Consider the following 24,509-nt stretch of genomic DNA (forward strand, 5'->3'; position numbering starts at 1 on the left):
TAGGTGCTGAATGAGATGCCTTGTGGGTGCTGAAGAGCTGTCAGTGCTGCTGGCCTCTCACTGGCTTTCTTGGTTAATGTGTTGAGTAGTTTTGCTCATAAGCAAGGTTGGCAACATGACATGGAGTCATGACCAGTGCTAAGGGAGCCAGGGCCATGTGGCACCATAACACATTTTTCTCTTCCTTGTCCCCTAGTTTTTGTTCCTTCTCACCTGCTGAGACCATCAGCCTTGTGTTGGGAATGTGGAGTAAGGTGGGGAATACCTGTAGGCACTGCTTGGCCTCTCCACACTGAGAGGTCATAAACAGGATTGACTGGGTGCAATCTTGCTCAGCCGACCTATGACTTCCCAGTGTAAACCCTTCCCTTTCCATCCACAGCACAATGTCATGTCAATTCTTGCCTTGCTAATAGAGTCTGGCTCTATAGCAAGAAAGGGTAAAATTCAGTTGCTGTATTGTAGTTCCCTCCTTTTCCAAGAGGTTCCATGGAGAGTTGGAAATTGTCACGTTCCTAAAATATCACTGCATCCCATCTTCCCTTTTCCACATGAGACTATTTGGCCCCCACCTGGCTTGCATGTTTCTTGGTTCACTCCATTGGAGTCCTTCCCATGGGGATTTTATGCCACAGGACCCCAACCAGACAGCGGCTTCACTGCAGCCCCAGTGGGATTGGTCTCAGGGATATTTGCAAGGTCTTGTCATAGGTTCAGAGTAGCAGCTGCTCAGATGAGTCTTACCCTGTTCCCACATCTCCTGAGGAGAACTTTTATAGTGATACTGGTCACCTAGGTGGGTATTCTTGGTACCACTAGAAGAAACTGAATTTGCATTTTAAACAAAAGTTTTGACATTTTAAGGTTATTGGTTTGCTGCCTTCTTCCCCAGGAAAAGGAAGTTGAAGTATGTCTTCTCTGTAAAGGGTCTGGAGTAAGTGCATTTGTTTCTGATGATTTTTAGCAAGAAAATTGTGTTATGCACATTAACCATGGAGAAGATCCAAAGGAAAATTTACTCTTGCTTAGCGCTGTATTTTTTCTGCTTTGTAGCCTTCCATTTCTTTTTTATTCAGATTAAAAGTGCACACTGATACCTCATTCCTTGATTAAGCTGTTTATTATCAACTCCAATGCTTTCATCTCCCCCAAATGCTGGAATTAAATGGTAATTAAGTTAAATAAGCATTTTACTTAAGCATCAGGTTTTTCTGGATGAAGTTCCTTTAGCTCTGCTTGCTACGGCTGCGGTTTGCTCAGTTTATCATTGTGAACTATTCTGGCTCCTCATTTTCCCTCCTGTTGTCTACCTTTCAGCCAATCTACTCTTCATCAGGGAGAAGAAGAAAATTCAGGTCTATGAATTGTGCTTTCCTCCAGAAGCAACACACACATGATGGGGAGAACATATTGAAGGTAGCAAGAAAGGGAGACTCAAAGATAAGCATCTACTCATCTTCTTATTCACGTGGTAACCTGATGAATTTGACTTCAGGTGGATCATTTCAGGTCATCAGTCTTATCATCTTTGTAAGTACACACTATTTGGTTTGACTCCAGGTTCTGCAAAACTGATCATCACATTGAAAGGACACTCTATATTCTAGGTCCCAGTCAGCACAGCTAATGATGCTGCTGGAAATGAACCCAGGGGTGGGAGCTGAGGTCCTCTGAGGCATCCTGAAGCACCTTAGCAGGTGATGTTGGATCCTAAGAGCTGAGGGCAGGGAGGAGCAGATCTGCTCAGTGCCTGGAATATTCCATGAGAACTTGATGTGACAAGTGTCTTTTAGAGGAAGTTTTCCATATTTAGCAGAGGCGTTTCTATCACTCACAACAAACATTTTGAAAACAATGGGGAAACATCCTCTGAATTGAAGTCACCCCTCAGTTATATCCACACTTGGATTACGTTATTTGAGTAAAATCCACCAACCTGCAGGGTATGCCCAGTTCCCATGGCTGGGATGTGTTCAACATTGGGAACTTTGTTTTTGATACAGTGGACTATTTTCAGGTTAGCTTGGAGAGAGGGAGTGATAATCTGCTTTTTACTCAAGAGTGTATCAGCCTGTTATGGGCTGTATCAATATGGCAGCTGAGTATATTCATTTAACAGTGGAAGGTAAAGATGCCATGAATGATTACATGTATGATAAAAAATAGTTCGGGAATACTTGCTGTTTGAGATGTCTTTTTCATTTAGATTTCACTATTGTATTCAAATAGTCTTTTTGCATGACACTCTCTCCCCTAGTGAGAATCTGATTGTAATAATCAATGCATCTTTGAGTGAGTGTAGATGTAGGTGCATGTGTGATTCAACTTGTTTGCCCTATGATATGTGTCTTTATTTTTAAAAAGTTCACTCCAAAACATTGAAAATAATACATCACTGGAAGATTTATTTTAGGTGGCAACCTTTATACTGTGGTCAACATCCATTTAGTTTTAGTGTTTGCAACATTTTGGTCACATCAAAATGATACCCATCTCTGGAGTGGCACGTGCTGAATGCTGATCAATGCAGAGAAGTTTTTCTTTTCTGATGAATTTAAACTCTTAAGGAACAGAAATCTGTTTTGGTAAGAAGAAATTATATGTATGTTAGTATCTTATTGTTCTGTGTACATGATTCCCCCAAAGCATCACATTAGGTTTATTTTTATTTATTTATTTATTTTTTCATTTTCTTTTTGAGGTAGGAGGGATTGAAACCAGGAATGGTCCACCACTGAACTGCAATTGCAGCACTTTATTATTTTTGGTACTGGTGATTGAATTCGGGGTTACTTTACCACTGAGCTACATCCCTAGCTCTTTTTATATTTTATGTTGAGACCGGACCTGCTGAGTTTCCAAGGCTGGCCTCAAACTAAGTTCAGCCTTGAACTTGAGATCCTCCTGTCTCAGCCTCCTAAGTAGCTGGGTTTCCAGGTGTGCACCACTCTACTCAGCAAAAAACATCACATTTGCAACCATAGTATAGTTACTGTTCTAAATGAAATGGACCCAATGCCTATCACCACACTTTCAAACTATTCCAGGCAATGGCTTTCAGGTGAGAACAGACCAGTGTTGAGCCATTGATAATCTGCAATTTTTCCTTATTTTAGTTCTACCTAAGTGAGTTTGGTTGACAGTAATTGTATTTATTTTCATCATGTCCTCCAAAGGGAAACCACTTCATTTGCTGAATTTTAAAAGTCTGTGTATTCATGTCTTATGCCCCGATGTCTGTTCTTTCCTGAGGCCAATTCCAGGCATGTGTGAGCTCAGTGGGGAAGGCTACTAATAGGACATATGCAGTGGCTTCTGGAATTTCATGAACTTCCAAGTTTTATCAAAGCCTTGACTTCTTGGAAAGAGGAAAAGTGCATTTAACCACTTGATTCTGGTCACAATGGTTGACATGGGCCCTTATGTCACCATCATACCTTTTAATTGCTTATGATTCTTCTTGACTCAAATACAAAGGAAATCACATTGAAAAAGCTAAACACCTATGTATTGAGGCGAGAGTTTGCCACAGTCTGAGAACAGCACCTTAGACCAGAACCTTTGGGCCATTTAGCCAGGCTTTTGCACAAACTTACTTCCTTGGTATTAAGAAGTCCCGTTTTGAGTGGAAGTTTTTACACCCATGGGATACATGTAGTTCTCTACCAAACCTTTCTTAAACAGGATGCTGCTTGCTGTAAACACCATGCTCCAAGGGTGTACTTTAATGAACTGTATTTTGTTAAAGAAAAAACTGTATTTTTTTCATTAACAAAAGAGCACTAGTGTATTTTTTCTTCTGCACTCAGTGAACTCAGGGGACAGAGCCATCCCCACTGCCTGAACTGAGAGCTGGGTGGGAAAAGGCTGGTCCTAGGTCCTGGACTCTTCCAGTACCAACAGCAGCCTCTCTGTGGGCAGGAAAAGGCTTTTCTCTGGGCATCAGAAGCAAAGGTTCAGGAAGTACAGTCAAGAAGTCAGTCCCATGACATTCAGTGCATCCCACTTGTCATGCAGGCTCCACAGTCTCACAGGCTTGAGTTCAGATCCTGGTTCTGCCACCATATAGGGCAGAGGAGGGTTTTTCATAAACCCTTAGTTTCTCCATCAGTGTAATGGGGTGCTCATTCCATCTTTATTATAGAGTCTTCAGAAGACTCAATGCTGTAAGTCACATGGGGGCAGGGAACAGAGGCTGCTGCAGGGAAAACGACCCTATGTCATTTTCATGAGTCATTCCTGCTCATGTAACCATGCTACCAGCCCATTTCTGCTATGGGCTCTGGCCTCTGTCCACTCTGTTCCCTATGATGGGCAGGTCCAAGTTGCACTCTTCAGGAAGTTTCTTCAGGAAGCCTGTCTCTTCCCCCAGTTGGTATGGGGAGTCCATCAACCTGCCATCCAGACCCCCTATCTCTGGGACTGCACAGGACCTGCAGCTCACTTTCTCAGGCCTGTGACATCAATTATCCTGAGTGCTGACACCTGCCTCTAGGCTACCCTGATATGTGTCTTGTCCATACAAAGGAACTTCTGTGTCATCTCCTCCAGGACGCCTGTGCATGTCCTCCCCACAGAATCCATGTGCTCTTCTTGGGACTCCAGGCTGCAGTTAGACAGTGCTGGTGGTGACACAGCATGCTGAGGGTTCAGGATGTAAATTGAAATGAGAAAATAATTAAATTTTATTAAGAATACTTAAAAGGATATTCCAAGCATGGAAAAAGGAGCATAAGAAAACAATTAAAAATACAATTTTACAGGAGAGGAGGACAGCAGTGGTGAAGAGGTTAGCACTAAGCCAAGATCAGAAACCAACACCAAGGGAGGCACCTGAAAGGGTTCTACATCCAGGAGTGCTGCCCTAGGTGGAAATGGCTCTGGCTTGGGTGCTTCTAGACCTGCAAGCTCTAGATCCCCCATAGCTGGAAGATCAGCTACCAAAAGGAGAAACTGCTGTATCCACAGAGGTGGCCCCAGCTGCTTCTTTATCCACAGCTGTTAGAATATGTGCTGCCAGATGTGGCATGTCCTCTGGCCTGGCTGCTTGGGACTGAGCTGCCTGATTCACAGGTGACCTCATGGCCTCTGGTGGCTCATGCTGTCCCTCTGGGGATGGTGCCATAGCTAACCCTTCCTCCAGTGTTGCTGGTATCAATGACTATTCCTTTTTCTCAAGCTAAAGTGCTCTGTCTCTGGGCTGCTTCAAATCTAAGAATTGAAATTGAATTGGGAAGTCTGCTGTCAGAGGCAGCTCTATATCTGGATGTGGCACTAGAGCTGCATAAGAAAAGGTCCTGAACATAATTCACTTTCCTTTAGCCTTTCCCATTTACAGAAGACCCCTGCCTCCCAAAGAAGCCCCAAACCCTATCCCTATAGGAGGACATCATGGAGGGTAGAGGTGTGAGGCCTGTATCTCCTATCCAGCCTCAACAGGATGATGTGAGGAAGCATGGCTGGGATGGGCTATGGTGGAGATGGATCCTCACAGGGCATGGCTCTGAGCCCCAGCCTCCACTCTGCTTACTCCACCTATAGCTGTTTCTCTCCTCTTCCTGCAGGTGAAGCCTCAGACCTCAGCCCCTTAGTATGAATTTGAACAAGTGTGGGACCCCTGGGTTTGCCCAGATGTCCTTCAACCCAGCCTCCCAAGTATTCTCCACTCTGGAGACAGGAGCCCTCCCTACTGACTCCAAGGCCATCCACTGCTTTACTTATTCATCATTCTCCTCACAATCCAGTTGGAAGTTTCCATACCTAGAGGAGACCAGAAGTGTCACCTTGAATGTACTTTGCCCCTTACCTGCCAGGATGCCTACTGAGACTGGCTGACTTCCCAACAGGAATGGAAACCCAGGAGTGCTGGGCAGTATAGTTGTACTCATCCTGGAATGATATACTAGGTGCCTGGAAATGTGTTTGCACATAGTAGGTGCTTCATATATGTTTGTGAAGTCAACCAGGTCCTTCCCAGATATCTCACTGGGCCCAGGGCCTCTTAGTCCACCCCAAAGATCCCTGTTCTGGCTGCATCTAGGTTAGGTCCCTCAATGGAGTTCTCAACCTTCTTTCCAACTGGGGAAGCTCTCTGCTTTGGGCCTCAGAGAACAGGTAAGGGGACAGTCACACAGAGAAGCCCACACAGCCCAGGGAGCACATTCCATAGGGCTAGCTAGGCCTGGGAAAAGAACTTGTAGGGCTCATTCAACTTGTAGGATACTGAAAACACCCTTGAATGGTATTCTTCTGAAACCTGTTTCCAGAGTTGACTGGGGCTCCAAGCACTGCAGGGCTTTCCCAAGACCCAGTCAAGAGGGGGCAAATTCTCCTGGGCTTGGAGGTGGTGTGCATCTTTTGTACAGCAGGTCTAGCACCTGCTGGGTGATGGTGAATCTTCAGAAGGTATTCAGAAAGTTGGGGATGAAGAAGGGGTCCTTGATTCAGAGCTCAGGTACCAGGAAGTTTGCAAGCTTCTCCACTACACCTGCCTCCAGGATCCTCACCCTGATAGGCTCAACCAGGGTTGGAGTTGGTTTGTCTTTTTCCTAGGGTAAGACCAAGAAGGGATAGCTCTACCATGTAAACAGTGGCAAACTGCAAAACGCTAGTGAAGTGAAAATAGCACCAAAAATGTTTTTTCCATAATCATGCACTTGCACACACACACCTAGAATGTCTCTGGGGATGTTGCAGGGAATAGAGTGGTAGGCTGGCCTGTGCTGACCTGCCCTGGGCTCTTCTGTGTCCCCTCTGGGCTCCTCCAGGAAAATCTCTAGAGGTGTCACAGGCAAGAACTGACCCAGTATCTCAATATGGGTGAGGTCCCCCCCAATGGTTTTCCGAGGCCTGAGCCTTGGTGATTCGGAAGACAAAAAGAGAATATCACCCTCTGTCCTCTTGACAAGTGAGCTAGTTGGGGCTGGCTCTGCAATGGGGGTGTCTGACTGCCAAGGTTCCAAGTCAATTGTCAAAGAAGTAAGGTTACTTCCTTGGGTCCCCTTACCTGATTCTCTTCCTCACACAAGACTGCCCCCAAAGGACTCCTAGGATGCTGGTTTGCCCTGCTCTCCCGGTCTGAATGTACCTTTGGGGAAACACAGCTGGGTTCAGACCCAGCCCCTTGTTCTTTCTAGGTGTGTGACCTTAGGCGAGTCATTGTACCCTGACGCTGGAGTCACAAGTCTCTAACACACAAACTTAGGGATGGAACAGTCATTAGAATGGGAAAGACAAAGATTGACACATAATTCAACCCTGGGTCACAGTGAGATCTAGGGAAAGTCACTTACCCTCTTGGCTGTTTTTCCCTCCGCATCACAGGAAGCTTGAAGTGACTGAGATTCTGAGATTGTCCTCCTCCAGTATAAATCTTCTAATGACTCCCTAGGACATTTAAAATTGGCCCAAGTGCCTCCTCTCATGAGACGGGCAGCCCATAAATGTCCTAGTGCCTGCAGACTCTTGGTGCCTAAGTCCTATAGCCCCTGCTCATCTATGTGGATTGAATTCACATGTGGCTTCTGAGGAACAGAAATCAGCAAAAGTCATTGGATATCAACTCCAAGATTTGAGTTATGCAAAGTCTGATTTTCTTCTGGCACATTCCCTCCTGCTTTCCTTTTCTTCCTTCCTTCCTTTATTTTTCTTTCCTTCCTTTCTCTCTCCCTCTCTCTCCCTCCTCCTTCCCCTGTTATGGTTTTCCCTGGGCAATTAATTTAGCAAGATCCTTTCTCAAAAGAAAAATAAAATGGGTGAAGATGCAACTTAGTGGTAGAGTGAGTGCCCTGGGGTTCAATCCCCATGAGAGAGAGAGCGAGAGAGAGAGAAAGAGAGAGAGGAGAGAGAGGAGAGAGAGGAGAGAGAGGAGAGAGGAGAGAGGAGAGAGGGGAGAGGAGAGGGGAGAGAGAGGAGAGAGAGAAGTGAAGAGAAAGAAAAAAAAAAAAAAAGAAAAACAAAAGGAAAAAAACGTAGGTACATGGGGGTTGGGAGTACAGCTCAATGGTAGAGTGTTTCCCTAGCATGGGCAAGGCCCTGGGTTCCATACCCAGCACAAGATGGAAGGGGAAGGAAGGCAGGAATAGAAGGGGGTGGAGGGAAAAGGAGGGCAAGAAATATTCACAAAACATGTAACTACAACTTCACAAATTGTGAAATTACTGTTCATGTGTTCATCACCTAAGTCAAGAATGAAAAGTTGATGGGGCCCCAGAAAACTAGCATGCATCCCTTTCCAATCCTATTAGTGAAGCACTGCCCTGGATTTAGTTCCTTTTTTGAGATGGGGGTCTTGCTATGTTGTCCAGGCTAGTCTCCAATTCCTGGGCTCAAGAGTTTCTCCTGCCTTAGCTCTCTAGTAACTGGAGCTACACTTACAGTCCACACAAAAATGCTGGATTCACCCTGGATTTTATGGTAATAATGTCCTTCATTTTCTTTAGAGTTTTAGCATGTATATGTGCCTCCCTGTACACATTATTCAGTTTTATTGGATTTTTGAAGTATGTATTCATGAAATCGTATTCTACATGTTTCTGTATTTTTCAACATGACACTGCATGTGTAAGATTCATGCAATGAATGAACATAGTAGAGTAAGACACTTCCATGATTCCTCTCCACCTGTGAGGCAGACAAATTACGTGCTTTCAGAAACAATCACTGTGCACTATAGATACTTCCATTCCAAAGGTCAGAGACTGGAAAGAAGAAAGAAGGATAGGTCCCAAGAAGGTCCAGAATCTAGTAAGGAAAATTTCATTTGACTTTAAGGCTGAGATGAGAGAGGTCCTGAAAAATAGTCAAAGAGTGGCTTTTCCTGGTAAGTACCTGGATATCCAAGAAATGAAATATTTCAGGGTGCTTGTCCCATGGTAGGTATATAGTCACCTTGTCTGGCAGCACATCATCTAAGAATTGGTCATCATATTGGAAGTACAAAGGTGGAGACAGTACAGCAGTCCCAGGAGCAATGATCCAACTGTTTCCTGGGAGGAAAAAATTAGAGAACCTGAACGAAATGAAACCATGGAATTTCCTGAATGAGTGAAGGTGAACACTGAAGACAGGCAGGGAAAACGTGAATGGAATTGTGAGGGAGTGTAAACTTTAATTACGGTGATGGAAGGTTGGTGTTTGCAAAACGATAACTCTCAACTCCTCTCATTTCGAAGGCATTTAAAACTATGTTAACAAACACTAGAAGGTGTGGAATGAAGATAATTCAGACCACTTTTTCTCCTATTAGAGACAATCTATCTATATCCTTAATTGAATGGCTGCTGTTACCCTCTTTTCAGGGCCGTGTCCAAAAGAAACTCGACTGCAATTCAGAAGGAGAAAGTTGGGTTACCTGAAACAAGGTACCGGTTGCCTGGTAGATTCACCTTGCACAGTAAACGGATTGCATGCGGACATTAACATGCTTTTTCTCCTGTCCTCTTATAATCTCCACAGGAAAACGACCTACAGTGGTGAGGGCTTTTGCGATACTTGTGTGGGCAGCCACAGTGTTCCAAAGTGCTGCCTTGCGCCCACATTTCTTCGCAAAGCTAAGGGCAAAGGAAAATTCAACCTAAATTTCAAGAAAGGCTGCCCACTGCATCCGCCACTCCAGTGACAACACCAAATACTTCCCATGGTGGTGGCCGTCCACTGATTTCAATAACTCGCAGCGAAGGAGAAGGTGAAAAACTAAGGTTTGGGAAGAGGCGACTCGGCTCCTCCAACCTCCAGCAGTCCAAGGCGAGCATAAGTTCCTAGGGCGAGCAGAAGTCCAAGCGACTCTGCTCACTCTCACCTACAGTCCCCTCGCCAGAGCGACCCTGGCGCTCCCCTCTCTGACCGCAGGCCCGTGCCTCGCTCCGCGCCTTCCACTAGGCTTGGGCGCCGAGTTACCACCGTAGCTCCGAGTCATCCCGCTCTGGCTCTGAACTGGCGCCCCTTAGGAAGCACAGTGAGGAAGCGGGACCTGGAACCCGCTCCCAAGCCGGAAGGCGGAGTCGCGCGGCAGGGTCTGGGGGCGGGTCTGGCAGGCGCGGCGTGATGACGACACGGGCGCCCGGCACGTGGTGGCTGCAGGCCGGCAGCAGCGGCCCCAAAGGCTGCCGCGTTCGCGGGAGTGTGGGACGGCCGTAATGGCTGCCACTCGGAAGTCGGGCGGGAGGTCACACCTCCCTCCAGTCCCTGGCGCTGAGGCTTTTGCCTTTCCCGCCCGACTCCTCTTCGCCCCCGGGGCCAGTGCGCAGGGCAGAGAGGACCCGGGAGGGTCGGAGCTGTAGGTGAGGCGTCAGGACCCCGCCCCGTCCATTGCCCGAACTAAGCCTTGTTGCATCTTCCACTTGTATTTATACCCACTTAAAATCAGGCCTCCCATCGCAGACGTCTGTAATACCTGGTCTGGGAGGTCAGAAATGAACGGGGAGGGGAAAAGCAAAGGATCACCTTTCCCGTAGACGTTAGCCCTTTGTTAATATTGTAACTGGTAAGTATAAAGTAGAAAAAAAGTACAGTTAAAACATTTGCTCTATAATTTGTTAACCTTTAAAATTGAGTTCTTACACTTCGGGAAGATGGGTGTGGGTTTGAAAATGAGATCTGCCGTAAACACAGCTGAGCTAAATACAAACGTTCACAAATGAATACTCATTCAACAGAATGAGTAAATTAGGAAAACTTGTCTAACCAATGACGTTTCACGCTACATTATGTAGTGTGTCAAACGTGATCATCCAAACTTTTCAAATTTATCGCTCTCAAAAGGAAAAGCCCACATTTTCAGACTGTGAATAGCTGAATCTGCTAATGATAGTAAATAATGCCTCCTATCTTAAAGTTTGCAGCACTTAGAGACTGGCATTTGTGCTTATTTGTGAGGCAGTTGAATAAAATTGGGTAACTAAGTTTTTCAGTTCCATGTCCTTCCTAAATAAAAAGCAGAAAATAAGTGGTTATTGTAAATTAACTGGCAGACAAAGTAGAAACTGCCGTGCATGTTGTTTTTCATAAAGAGATGACATTTTCCAACCGTGGAGGTGCCAGCCAATTTTCTGCTATTGTATGAAGTATTTAAAACTGAAGGGAAGAAATGCCTGTTATACATACTGAAGTGCTTTGCATCATTTCATTTGAGGTAATTGGCGTAAGCATCTTGACTTTCTTGCTGGGCACAGTGGCACACACCTGTAATCCCAGTGATTTGAGATGCTAAGGCAGAAGGATCAAAAGTTCCAGGCCAGCCTCAACCACTTTGCAAGATAAACAACTTAGTGAAAACCCGTCTCAAAATTTAAAAAAATTAAAAGAGCTGGGGTTTTAGCTCTGTGGCATAGTGTCCCTGGGTTCAATCCCCAATACCAAAAATGGAAACAAATGAAAGAAAAGTTATTTTATCCTAATTTGCCCTGTTTACTTCAACCATGGACACTATCCATCAAACTTGAACTTGGTGTTATAGTTCCAACTCTATATTTTAAGTCTGAAAGCATCTCAGTCATAACCACTGATCTTCCCCTGTCATATGAGGGTGAGTTAGTTCTGTATGCCCTTTAAACATCTGTGTGGATTATCAAAGGTGGAGTTCTGGTTTATGGAGTAGTGATTGGTAGCACAAACTCATGTTCTTTTTCTGTTTTTGGCATGGAGTCTCTATGTTGCCCAGGCTGGTCTTGACCTCATGGTCTCAAGTGATCATCCTGCCTCAGCCTCCTGAGTAGCTGGGACTATAGGTGTACTACTCCATCCAGCCCAACTCATATTGTTTCTCTTCATTTTCCTGTTTAAGTAGAAAGGGACAAACTAGTGTTTATTTTTCCCTAATGACATAGTCTTAGAGAAATCACTTTCCCACATATTCTTCAGATTATCTATATGGTCTAACTTACTAATTAAATCAGTAATAGTATCTGCTCATTTTATAAAAGTTTTCTAAAGATTAATGGGTGATGCATATACTTTTGTTTAAGCTCCTCAGAGATAAGTTGTAGTATACAGTGAGCCTTAATTGATGGTATTTGCTGTGTTATGCACCGTGCTTGATGCTGAGTATACACACATTGAATAAAATATAGGCCCTTTTAAGCTTCAGACCTATATGAAGAGAATAACTGTGTGCAATCAGTGATGGAGGTTATGTTCAAAGCGCAATGAGAAGGCAGAAGAAGGGAATGATTGATGTGCGATTAGAAATATTGATTGAATTAGGAATACACATCTTAAATATAATTAGCATTTCAGAGCTAAGAGTGGTGTGTAACTCTGTGACATTGTACTTCTGGCATTAGAATGACAAAATAGCACACCTGTAAACCCATTTAGTCAGGAGGCTCAGGTAGGATTCAGAGTTCTATGCAACTCAGGGCAATTTAGACCCCATGATAAAATTTAAAAAGTGGGGCAGGGTTGGGGATGTAGCTTAGGACCAGAGCACTTGCCTATCATGTTCAAAGTACTGAGTTCCTTCCCCAGTACTTAAAAAAAAAGTTTGGTTAAAATTTTATTTTTTGATTGTTCTATTTTTTAAAAAATAAATTTTTGAAGTTTATTTCATTTTTATTTAATTTTTGAGATAGGTTGTCTCTGTTACCTGAACTCTTGGGCTCAAGTGATCCTCCAAATGATCCTCATGCCTTCTGGGTCTATGGGTTCCTACCTGTTTGCCTATCAGAAAACCATACACATTTTCTTCGTTTTAAAAATTGTTTTGGGTTATTGGGTGCTAGGGATGGAATTCAGTGCCTGTACATGCCAGGTAAGTACTATGTTTTACTTTTGTACTGCAAAGATTTGAGTGACTAACCATTGACTATGGAATAAAGTCTCATAGATTTAGCTTCTGTCACTCAGTTTCCTCTGTGGTCCTGTCTGAGCTGAGCTTTCTACACTTCATATACACTTCTGCAGTAATTAAACAGGTCTACTTACACTCCCCACTTTTCCACAGCTCTATGCTTTTGCTGGTATTGTGTCTTCCACATGACCTTTGCCATCAAAATCTTCCCACCCTTTTCATATGATAGTTCCTGGGCTGTAGTGGTACAAATCCTATAATCTCAATGACTTTTGAGACTGAGGAAGGAGGATTGCATGGGCAATTTAGTGAGACCCTATCTCAAAACAAAAAGCAGGCCAGGGACATGGTTCAGGGGGAATGCTCCTGGTTCAGTCCCCAGTACCACAAATAAATAATCAAAAAAATCTTCCCACCTTCCAGAGTGCAGTGTAAGTGCTGGTTCCTCTGTGAAGCTTTCGTTTATCCCCCATGTTCTCTCACCTGCACCAAAAGAACTCATTCTTCTCATCTGAAGTCTTAAGTAGCCTTTTGAATATGACATTATTTTCATACTGTACAAAGTGATAGGTTCTGAGTACAGGAACTTGCCTTGTTTCTTCTGCTGTCCTGCATTAATCAATGAAACAGTTATATGAATCACACTGAATGTATGTGATCTTGTAGTTCATAGTTTTCAGGAAACCCTCCAGAGGACTGTCAAACATTCTTCCTCAGCATGGCCTACAAATAAATGCATTCAGTCCGTAAACTGTGCAGATATATACAACGTATTTATTCCTGGAAACTTCAGGAAATAATTTATTTTCCAACTTGACATCTATTTTTACAATATTGACCATTCTTTGTAATGACTTTTCTCCTTTCCTACGGCACCATCTTTAGTCTTGAGTCTGAGGAGAAGGAATACCCTGGAGTCATTGCAGAAGATAGCAATATATTGTGCAGTGACAACTCTGGTCAGGTCAGACCCCTAGAGTCTCCAACCGTGATAACTGCTTGCCAGTCAGCCCTCTGCACTGCCAAGTGACAAGGAGATCCCTGTGAGGAAGCAGAATCTTAGCAAGGGGCCCTGCACCCCCTCTACAGAAGCAGTGGCTGTCCTGTCATCTGGCAAGTTGGTGCTGCTGTATGAAGGGGCTACTGCTGCGGACATGCTGGCAGTGACAGCTGGAGTCTTACTGCCTTTGAAAAATAAGTGACTGCTGCTTCAGAAGAGAAAGAAAAAAAGAGGGTCCAAGGTTGAGGAGTTCTTGCTGGAATTCGAACTGGAAGCTGCCAATGGGACATTTGTGGAACACTCTGGGAGGATTGGGGGTGTCCCTTTAACTAGGCAGCAGTGGGATTCACATGTTAGGGCTGGACATAGGGGGCATTCACCTTGGTCTGATTGTCAATTCCAAGGACCTAGACTCATGCTAGATTCAGAGTCTTGTGAGTAAAGTATTCCCTCTAACAGGGTTTCTCTGCCTTGGTGCTATGGACATTTTGTGCATGGTAGGATGGTCAGCAACATTCCAGTCCCCACGCATCAGATGCCCCTTCCCAGTGAGGATAATTCAGAATGCCTCTGACATTGCTAAATGTCCACTGTAGGCAACATCAACTTCCATTGAAGGCAATGACTGTAGAGGGAGAGGATTCATTTAGAAAACAGAGGGGTAGAAAATTCCAGTGCAGATGGTTTAGCTGTGGGCTCCACTGCTGCAAACTTTTCAATCGTTCATCCCATGGAGTTTCCTCTTTCCCAGTGGCCATGATGTTTCAGAGCTGCTCCTTTTTGGCTCTGCCCGCCCCCCTCCCCCCCACCGCCGCCTTCTCATCCCACCACCTCCCAGGTATCAAACTGTCACTTCTCTCTCCCATACTCTTTGATCCCATTTCCAAGGGAAGGGCACCCCTGAGGCTCCTGCCACCTCTAACAAGCCCCTGAAGCTTCCATAGCTCCTGCTTGCAGAGATGCTACCTTTAGGCACCTTTGAAAATACATCACAGAGACCTTGGGTCCCCTAACCTGGGAGTGCAATGCAGGTAACCGGCTATTGGAGGATGACTGTTTAGTTAGTGGTCACCCTGCTTCCCTATGGTGACTTGCCAGCAGCACCTCTCATAACAAGCTCACTGTATTCGCCTAGGCTGACACATTTTTTTCCAATATCTGACCTCAATCTTCTCAGTGATCATCCAGCTCCACTGTGTATCTCTTGCCATGTGGTGAGGCTCATTGCTCTTGGGCTTACAGAACCAATTGAGTCACATCTCCTATTAAGTACACTATCACTGAAATAAAATGTTACATATTATTGCTTAATCCTAAATATCACTGAAATAAAAAGTTGGAAGCTCTCAAGACTGAGGATGCTGTCGAGGTTCTAGTTTTGCCTTCAGAGGTCAAGAATGGAGGCTTCTTCACCTGAATAACTCACAACCTAAGTGCCAGGGAAAGAAACCAGAAGGACCCAAAGCAGGTGGTGCCAGTTGAGAATCAGCATCATTTTCAGGCTGATTGGGGTACAACTGTGTCCTCTCATGCTTGAGGGCCACAGTGTCACTCTGCAGGGCACCCATGCTGATGAGAAGTCATCTCAGATTTACCTCAATGTAATAAATTACTTTGTAAATATGGACATTTATAAAAAAACAAACAAACAAACTTTGCCCTGCTAACTAACCTGTTTTGTTTTTCTTCCCTCCTTTTTGTGTCCTGGAAATGAACCCAGGGGATTTTATCCCTTCATCTATCTCAGCTTTTTTTTTTTTTTTTTAGATAGAGTCTTGCTAACTTAGCAAGGTTGATCTTAAACTTGCAGTGGGACTGCCTCCGTTTCCCAAGTAGCTGGATCACAGGTGTGTGCCACCATGCCTAGTAGGGATCATATGTTTTCAATGGGTTTCTTTTTTTTTTGAAGTTTCTTTTGTAAAATAAAATTTTCTGAAAGAAATACCTTTAGAAGTTGGTCAAGAAGAGATCCAAGTGTGTTTCTTTGTCTTCAGCTTTATCATGGACTGTATCTTTGTTTTTTTTTAACAGTGGAGGTGGTTGATCCCAGGGACTGGAGTACACTAGCAAGTGCTATACCACTGAGCTGCAGCCCCAGCCCATCCGCTGTGTCTCCACATTCTTATTTTCAGGGTCCCATTTTGGGAGGTATGTTTGTGTTTTGTTGGACCTTGATTCATGTTGTTGGAGGTCAGAGGACTGGAAAGTGAGATTAATGAAGATTACTTACCTGCATGGACTCTCACATGTGCTTGGAATCATTTTCTATTCTCCATGCTATTGTATTTTATTGGTTTCATTGGGGGGGGGGGCATTTACTGGCATGCTAGGCAGGTGCTCCACTACTGAGCTACTCCCCAACCCTTTCTATTTTGTGTTATTTTTAGACACTTCACTGCCCAGGCTGACCTCAAACTTGTGATCCTCTTGCTTCAGTCTTCCAAGACATAGGGATTACAGAAAGGCACTACTGCACCTTGTCATAATTCTGGTCATAACTCTCCCACCCCCAATTGAAGATTCAACCCATGTATCATGCTCCATGTAGAGTTCTTCTTAACTGCTGTTTTGAATTCAATGATTTCTGATCACTTGGTCAAAAGCTAGGGAAGGTTTCATGAGAAAAATACCAGAATTAAAGAATGTCAATTTATTTCTTTCTATTTATGTGCTAATTATGGACTCTCATGATCATTATGAAACAGATTGAAATTAAGGACAACTTTCTACATCCCACATCCTTTTAAAAACTGAAGGGCTATACCCACCCCTAGCCTGGGGACACCAAGGAAGTTGGGAGTGAAGATTGCCCTCTGCCCCCACCTGTCTAGCACAGGCTCACTAGACCTATGTGAGTGTTAATACCTCGTTTTGGTTTATAAATTTTTAAGAGTTTCTGTGGGACCAGCAGGGGAAGGATCATAGCTGCTTCTCCCCAGTTTCACCAAATTGCATACAATTTATTTTTTTCTGTTTCTGTTCTATTTTGTTATGCATGTAGGTGGTGGAATCCAGCTAGCTAGGATCTAGACAGGGTCTCTGGTCTATGCATGAATAATAATTCCTGCCCTGTAGAGAATATTCTAGATAAAGAAATACCCTGCTGACTTGATTCAGCATTCCCCACCCAAAGTCATCCTGATTCCTCTTCTTGCCTGTGTCCCTGTCATATCTCATATCAAATGCAGCCCTAGGTTTGTCATAGAAAATGATGAAACCAGAGATGCATTTCAGCCACAACTGCCACTAATTTCCTCAGTCTTTGTGCTAATTCCCTCAATACTATGAAACACTGCCTTCTTGACCTTTTCCTTATAAGTTGACATGTGAACATTTGACTTTTCTAATTTTGAGAGCTATTTTAAAGAAAACTTTTTATAGGTAAGAAACTTCATCCCCTCTCATTCCTCTTTATGCCTTTTCTGAGAAACTTCTCTTATGATATGATCATATGCAACAAGAAGACCAGAGGCTGTTGGATCACTAATAAGATCAGCTCTCAGCTCATGAACAAATCTTCACACAACAGATCTCATTTGAAGTCTCAGTAGTATGGTATATGCCAGAACTGAGACTTGACATTATGGCTAACCTCCCAACAGTGAGAAACATGAAGGTGGAAGGTGTATTTTTCAGATTAGAATGTCCTTTTCCTAAGGATAAAAACTGCATGGGTAGCCATAATTTTTGCAAATATTAGTTGGGCTTTTGCAACATATCAGAGCTTATTCCAGTGCCTTCATGTTCCTTCCTGTGCCATCAATAGTTCTAATGGCTCTTTGTATCTATTGCTTCTCACATTTTCAACTGTGGAAACCTTTTCAGAATTTATAACTTTTCTACAGTCTTGCTCATGAGAAACAAGACAATAATTTGAATTTTCTGACTCCACATCTAGTGCTTTTTCCAACTTCTTACTGTTCTTTTGACCCTGAAAAATAGTCTTGACAGGCTCTCTGTACATGGTTGTGTCAGTTGTTTGTAGCAAAAGGGAAGACTGCGGCAGGAGGCCACATGTGGCAGGATATGTCCTGTACTCTGCTCTTCACAATCTTTTTCTAATTTCTATAAAGTACTGTATAGGCTTGACTGAGAACCAAGTATGGTCCACCTCTGAAAAATAAGAAATTTAACATCCAGAGGCTTCTAATTATAGCTGATGTCTTCCGCTTAGATACTGACTGAGATGTTTTGTGGGTGCAGAAGACCTATCACTGCTGGTAGTCTTACCTTAGCTTTCTTAGTTAATGAGTGTTTATGCTCATAATTATCACTAAGTGCTGAGTACATGTGTCATCATGACATATTTTTACTCTTCCACATTTTTGGTCCTTTCTGTTCCTTCTACCCTTCTCAGGTCATAGGCCTTTGGTGTGGATGTGGAGCACAGTGGGGAATACCTGTTGGCATTTCTTGGCCTCTCCACACTCAGTAGGATTGACCAGGCACATCTTGCTTAATTGACATACAACTTCCCAGTATAAACCCTTCCCTTGACAATCATGACAAAACGACATGTTAATTCTTGCCTTATTAATACAGTCTGACTCTATTAGGGAAGAGTGAAATTCAGTTGCTGTGTTGTAGTAACCTCCTTTACCAAGAGGCTCCAGTGAGAGTTGGAAACTGTCATGTTACTCCCTTTTCCACATGAGACTATTTAGTGTGCACCTGGCTTGTGTATTTCCTGCATTCTTTCCACCCAAAGTGGACCATGTTTGTGGGTCTGTGCTGATGTTTATTCCACAGAACTCCAACCGGACAGCAGTTTCATTGTACCTGAGTTGGGAGTTGTTCTTAGGGACGTTTGTAAGTTCTTGTCATAGGTGCAAAGTAGCAGCTGCTCAGATGGTTCCACCTCTCCTAAAGGGATCTTTTATAGTGATATTGCTCACCCCAGTGGGTGTTGTTTACACCAGTAGAATAAACCATAGTTCAGTTTAAACAGAAGTTTTGACATTTTAACATTACTGGTTTGCTGCCCCTTTCCCTAGAAAAAGGAAGTTGAAGTATATCTTCCCTGTGCAGAGTTTAGAGTAATGCATTTTTTTAAAAGTGCAATTGTTTCTGATGATTTCTTGAAAGAGAATTGTATTATGCATATGAGCTATTGACCAGCACCAAAGGAAAAGAAAGAATTGATTGTTACAATAGCATTTTTCCTGCTATTGTAAATTTCCATTTCTTTTTTCCTTTAGATTAAAAGTTCCTCTTTCAAGAAGACTTTGGTTTGGGCGGTCTGGGAGCCCCACCCTTGGTAGGAGGACTAGCAGGAGCAGTGATGGAGATGCGGGGAAGAAGGGGAAAGATTAGGATGGTTCACTTGCCTGTTGCCCGGTCTGCTCCAGTGTAGTCTAGGTGGACAGATTCCCAGTGTGGCAGAGAACAGGGTTTCCTGAGGTGTCCCTTGAGTATGGCCCAGTCTCATGAAAGAATGGGCTTAAGATTCCCTCTTCAAATGAGAAAAGACTCCTGTGCCCAGGTTCCATCTTGCTGCTGCTTGACTGTCTGTTGCTGGCCTGATGAAGGTTATGAGAAGCATCAACCTTCGCAGGCTCTCCGGATGTATTCTTTGTCATAAATTTGTACTCCGAGCCAGTTATTTGACTTATGCCATTGTACTTTGAAACCACCTGACAGTAATTGTCGGTGCTGCTGTTAAGCACCAAACAGCATCCTTTAAGCCATCTGGATATATATTTTACTTTCACAATTCAGTGGTAATCATTTCTTCTTTTAGATACTTGGAGTGTTAGGCTATTGAAATTGCAATAAATTCTTGAGATTTTTTAGACATTTTAGGTGCTTGTCAGTTTACATGCTTTATTACATCATCTTGTTTGTGTTTACCAAGAATATTACAAGAATATGTAATGTCTGATAAAACAAATAGGATGTGAAGTAAAAGTATCTGACTTGTCTTAGCCTAACACTGCTTTTCCCCTATCAGGCATACTCTTTAAACTTTTAATGGTTAACAATTACTTGGAGTCCTGTTTTCAGGAAACTGAATAACCAATTCATTTGATGGAGACAGTTTTGACTAAGATGGTATGTTTTTATACTAGTTTTCCTTGAAGCTGTTGAGCATTTGGAGACAAAAATTTGAATAAATAGAATATTTATGGATCTCAGTATGAGAGTTGTAAAAAATGACTTGTGAGATCAGCTACTATCACACACTTAGGATAAATTTGATTGTCTTCTTTTAAGGCAATTAAGTGGCAGTAAGTCTTTCTAAATAGTGTAAGAGTTGGTTGAGATGATGCTTGGAGTTTACTATTATTTCTTGCCAGTTTTGTTTCACAATTGGTAACATAGGGAAAGAGAGATGTTACAGAGGCCAGTTGGAATATAATATGTGGATTCCAGTGCAGGATCAAAAAACAAATAGTCAAGAGAAACCACTTGATTTACCCTGGGTCTGAAGTACTTTTGAAATTTAAAACCTTTTAATGTAAGTGATTTGAATGATTTTCCCTGTCACTTTTGTGTCTTATTCTGTTGAAGTTGGTGTTTTTGATGGTTTATCAGAATTTGTCAGATTGTTCTGATTTTATAGATAATTATGCTGATTTAGTGGGAGGAGGCTGGGGATTTTAAAACAGTTGCTTTCAAGTAGTGTTGCTAGAGGTTTGAAATATTTTTAAAAAATATTTTAGAGGTTTTGTAGGTAGATGACATAATGCACACTTTACTGGGATGTGATTAAACTTTTAGTACTCTTGTGCTTATTAATTGAGTGAGTTCAATACTACTCCCTCATAGGAATGTTTGTGGGCCCATAATTAGGGTCAAGCCAAATAGTAGTAGTTGTCATGTTGACATTTCAGTTTAGGAACTGACTGGTATTTCAGATAATCCCTGAAAAAGTGTAGGTAGAGGTGCATGTGTTCACTCAGTGTTTGTTGTGAGCTAACCACTGGGCTGATCTCTTTAATTACAATCTCATTCTCCCATTACTCCTAAGAGGTAGGTGCTGTTCTGTTCTTCTAACTACACAGGAGGAGTAGGAGTCACACAGGTGTTGCCATTGCTGTGAAGCATGGAGTCAGGATCTGAAGCCAACAGTCTGATGTGGAGCCTGTGTCCTTAACTCTTCCTCTAGACTGTCTGACATCTGGACATGCTCAGGGGTTTTTGGGTGTTGTTGAAGTTCAGCCCTGCCCAGTGTTGATTTTAAAAGTCAATTGACCAGCCTAGTCCTGAGGAAATCTTCCTGTCCCTCATTCTTTGACTCCCTAGTAGACCCACTCCCCAAGAGTGTTCTTGTGCATGTTTAGTCTGTGATTCACCTCTTATTTTGTTTACCATGGTCACGCTCTAAACACACCAATTGGTGTTCTTGATGGACCATAGATAATGGCCAAATGGGCTGGTGGTTTTAAAAATACTACATTTAATATAAGAGAAAATATGGGGTGGGTTCACTTCCTCTCGGAGCAGTGGATTTGGGGGCTAAGGTGGGCAGGCCTCAGAGACAGGATGAGTGGTTTTAAGAACTCTCCATAGCGTTTTGCTCACTTTTAATCCTTGCAGATAAAATCCCAATCTGAGAGATACAATCACTTTCTATAGTTGAATTTAAAATATTTATCACCTTGTGAAGTAACTTTATGTTAAAACCTACTGTTAGTCTCTAATCTGTGGCTTATGGCTAAGATCAGATGTTCAGCAACCTGTACCTGCTATTTAGAAAAAAAAAAAATCCTGGGGGATGGGGAGAGTGAGAATGAGGAGGCAGGGTGTATACAAGCTGAGTGTGTCATTGCCATCAGAGTTCACTTTTGGCTCTCCATACCCAGTTTGTGTGAAGAATGTTATTAGGACCTGAGGATCCTAATGTGTTTTTTTTCAAAGTCAAATTAAGTAATTTTGATCAACCTAGTGCTAATGTATAAACTCCTCAGGAGTCCTAATTGCTTAGTATTGCTTCTGTATCACTGTATGTAGTAGATGTTAAATGATGCTGGTTAAGTCAGTAAATCTCCATTTTGTTAAATTAATGGAAGAGTATTAGTTTAGCTACTCTATTTCCAATATCTTACTGGACTTTCAAAACATACCCATAACCACCAAATACTAGAGACAATCAGTTTTTCAGTTGAGTTAAAAATAACAAGAATTGAGCTGTTACATTTTGAATAACAGTATAAAACGTGAAGTATTTATGACAGCAAAGGAAACAAAATCATATTGATAGTCCCTAGTCTTCATCATAACTGCCATGGTCATACATTGTCAGAACCTGTTTCTTTCTATCCGGTTCAGAGTCTGGGTGCCAGGTGATTGCTGTGAATGTATTGAGTGATTTTGGTTTTAGAAGGTGGGGAGATTGTTAAAAGAGGTGTTAAAAAAGTTCCTTTTTTTTTTTTTTTTCTTAATCCCTCTAGGTAGCACTGATTGAAACTAAACTGTACTCTTTCCAAAATTCCTAAGGAAACTTGTCTGCACAGTTTGCTATAATGCTGTTAATGCTGTTGGAGTGAGCAGTAGTTGCTTAATACATTTGAATGCCTAAGATTTCTTCATTGATTTTAATAATCTATAGCTTGAGGTTTAATTTTGTTATAGGTCTTTGGACAATAGTTGGTTTTTTCCCAAGAAAGATTATTATTTGTTAATGTGTTCAGCCATTGTGACATGTGGCCTGCAAGCAAACCAGTATTTAAATGTAATAAGAGGAAGCCCTGGTGCACTAAGTGTAGAAGGTCCTTTGGGTCCGGCAGAGCCTTGTGAATGGCACTTGTATACTTGTTTTGGGTAAATTTCTGTAGAAAATGAGACTACCTCTATAGATGGGCATGGACAGCTTCATTTGGTTATGTGGGAGTTAGTGAAATAGCAGCAAATGGTGTGAGCCCTAAATGCAGTGTCAATTCCTGAAGGGCCTGAGTCTCTGCATTGCTGATCCTATGAACTTGAGTGAAATTCGTTGAATTTCTCAATCCCGTTCTTAAGTTCTTAATCCCTTTCTGAAACTCCTGTTACAGGAAAAAACTATCACAGAAGTATGTGGGACAGGAAAGGGATTTTTAAGGACACAATGTATATATTAAATTGTAAGCTACAAATGATTTATCAAAATAGAGGTTCATAATGTTTGTAGTGTCTTCAGTGGTTTTTCTCAGTTAAAATTTTTATTGAGATGAAGTATCAACATGGAAATTCACAATTTTAACCATTTAAAAATAGATAATTCAATGATTTTTAGTATATTCACAATGATATGCAACCATATGTGCTATGCAATTTTGGAACATGTTTATTGTCTCCCAGATAAACTTCATACCCAGAAAAAGTCACTTTTCATTCTCCTCCCTCCTCTGAAACCTTTGGTAATCACTAATTTATATCTGGACTTGTCTACTCTGGATGTTTTATGTAAATGAATAGCTTAATAAATAAATAGCATCTGTTCCTATCTAACTCATTCCTTGACTAAGATCAACATATTAATGGGTCTAATGCTCTCATTAACCCCCCCAAATGCTTATGTAATTAAATGATAATTAAGTGAATACAAGCATTTACTTAAGCAGCAGGTATTTCCTTTTTCCAAATGATGAGCTTTTGATAATGACAGCTCAGTCCTTGTTGCCCACACCTATCCAATAATGAAGACAAGATTTTGAGAAAAAGGAAAAAGAAGTTGGATATGGTGGTGCACACCTGTAATCCCAGTGAGTCTGGAGGCTGAGGCAGGAAAACTGTAAACTTGAGGACTGGCAACTTAGTGAGAACTTTATCAAAAAATAAAAAGAACTACAGATGTAACTCAGTGGTAGGGTACCCCCCGGGGTTCAATCCCTAGTACTTCCCTCCACACACACAGAAAAGAGGGGGATTGGAGGGAAAGAAGTTGTATTGTTAGCAAATAAGAAACACAGGGTTCTCGTCCCAGCTACTGTAATTCTGTTAGGGGAGAAGAATGGGTTTTTACTTTATTTTTTGCTTTTTTAATTTGTTCTTTTTAGATGTAAATTGTGTTTTGACATATTTTATATATATATTTTATATATATTTATACTTATATATATTTATGTATATTTTTATATATATATATTTTATATATATATGGAGTATAACCTATTCTAATTAGGATCCATTCTTGTGTTGTACATGATGTGGAGTTTCACAGGTGGTGTAAGGAATGGGTTTTTAAAGAGGGGATTCAAAGGCTATGCTCCAGCTGTGCCCTGTTGTAGCCATGAGAGATAGCTGTTTCTTGGATCTGCAAATGTCTACTCTGAAGTCTGGGTTTCTTCATTCCTCTGGTCTATTAGCCAAAGGACAGATAACTTGGCCTAGGATGAGAAAAAGGTTAATCTTGCTTTCCCCATGATTAGGGAAGGGGAAAGGGAGAAAGGGAAGAAAAAAAAAAAAAACAAGACAATTTTAAAATAAGCTGCAGTGGCAGAGCAGCAAGAATTGAACCTGTTAAACTTAAGCTCTGCTCGCTACAGCTGTGGTGTGCTCAGTTTATCATTGTGAACCATTCTGGCTCCTCCTTTTCCCTCCTGTTTTCTACCTTTCAACCAATCTACTCTTCATCAGGGTGAGGACGAAAATTCAGGTTTGTGAATTGTACTTTTCTCCAGAAGTAACACACACATGATGGGGAGAACATATTGAAGGTAGCAAGAAAGGGAGACTCAAAGATAAGCATCTACTCATCTTTCTATTTGCATGGCAACCTGATGCATTTGACTTCAGGTGGAT

General features: G+C 42.2%; 1 protein-coding gene and 2 long non-coding RNA genes across 3 annotated transcripts in view; 1 reads left to right on the forward strand and 2 right to left on the reverse strand.

Moving 5' to 3' along the window:
- The window catches only part of LOC306661376 (voltage-dependent L-type calcium channel subunit alpha-1C-like), a 448,729-nt gene that overhangs the window by 43,366 nt on the left and 380,854 nt on the right, over positions 1 to 24,509 (reverse strand). The gene's annotated exons all lie outside the window — the stretch shown is intronic.
- On the reverse strand, positions 1,897 to 9,466 carry LOC306661382. Its single transcript, XR_013763867.1, has 4 exons — positions 9,353 to 9,466; positions 8,830 to 8,987; positions 7,293 to 7,523; positions 1,897 to 4,641 (listed from the first exon to the last, which is right to left on the reverse strand). It is a non-coding gene; the product is annotated as an uncharacterized lncRNA (long non-coding RNA).
- Positions 10,187 to 24,509, forward strand: part of LOC306661381 — a 448,014-nt gene continuing 433,691 nt past the window's right edge. Inside the window, exons 1-2 of the long non-coding RNA XR_013763863.1 lie at positions 10,187 to 10,280; positions 11,644 to 11,726. This is a non-coding gene — a long non-coding RNA (uncharacterized lncRNA). The remainder of the gene's footprint in view (positions 10,281 to 11,643; positions 11,727 to 24,509) is intronic.

The sequence above is a fragment of the Sciurus vulgaris genome (assembly GCF_902686455.1).
Source record: "Sciurus vulgaris genome assembly, chromosome: 5".
Classification (NCBI taxonomy): domain Eukaryota; kingdom Metazoa; phylum Chordata; class Mammalia; order Rodentia; family Sciuridae; genus Sciurus; species Sciurus vulgaris.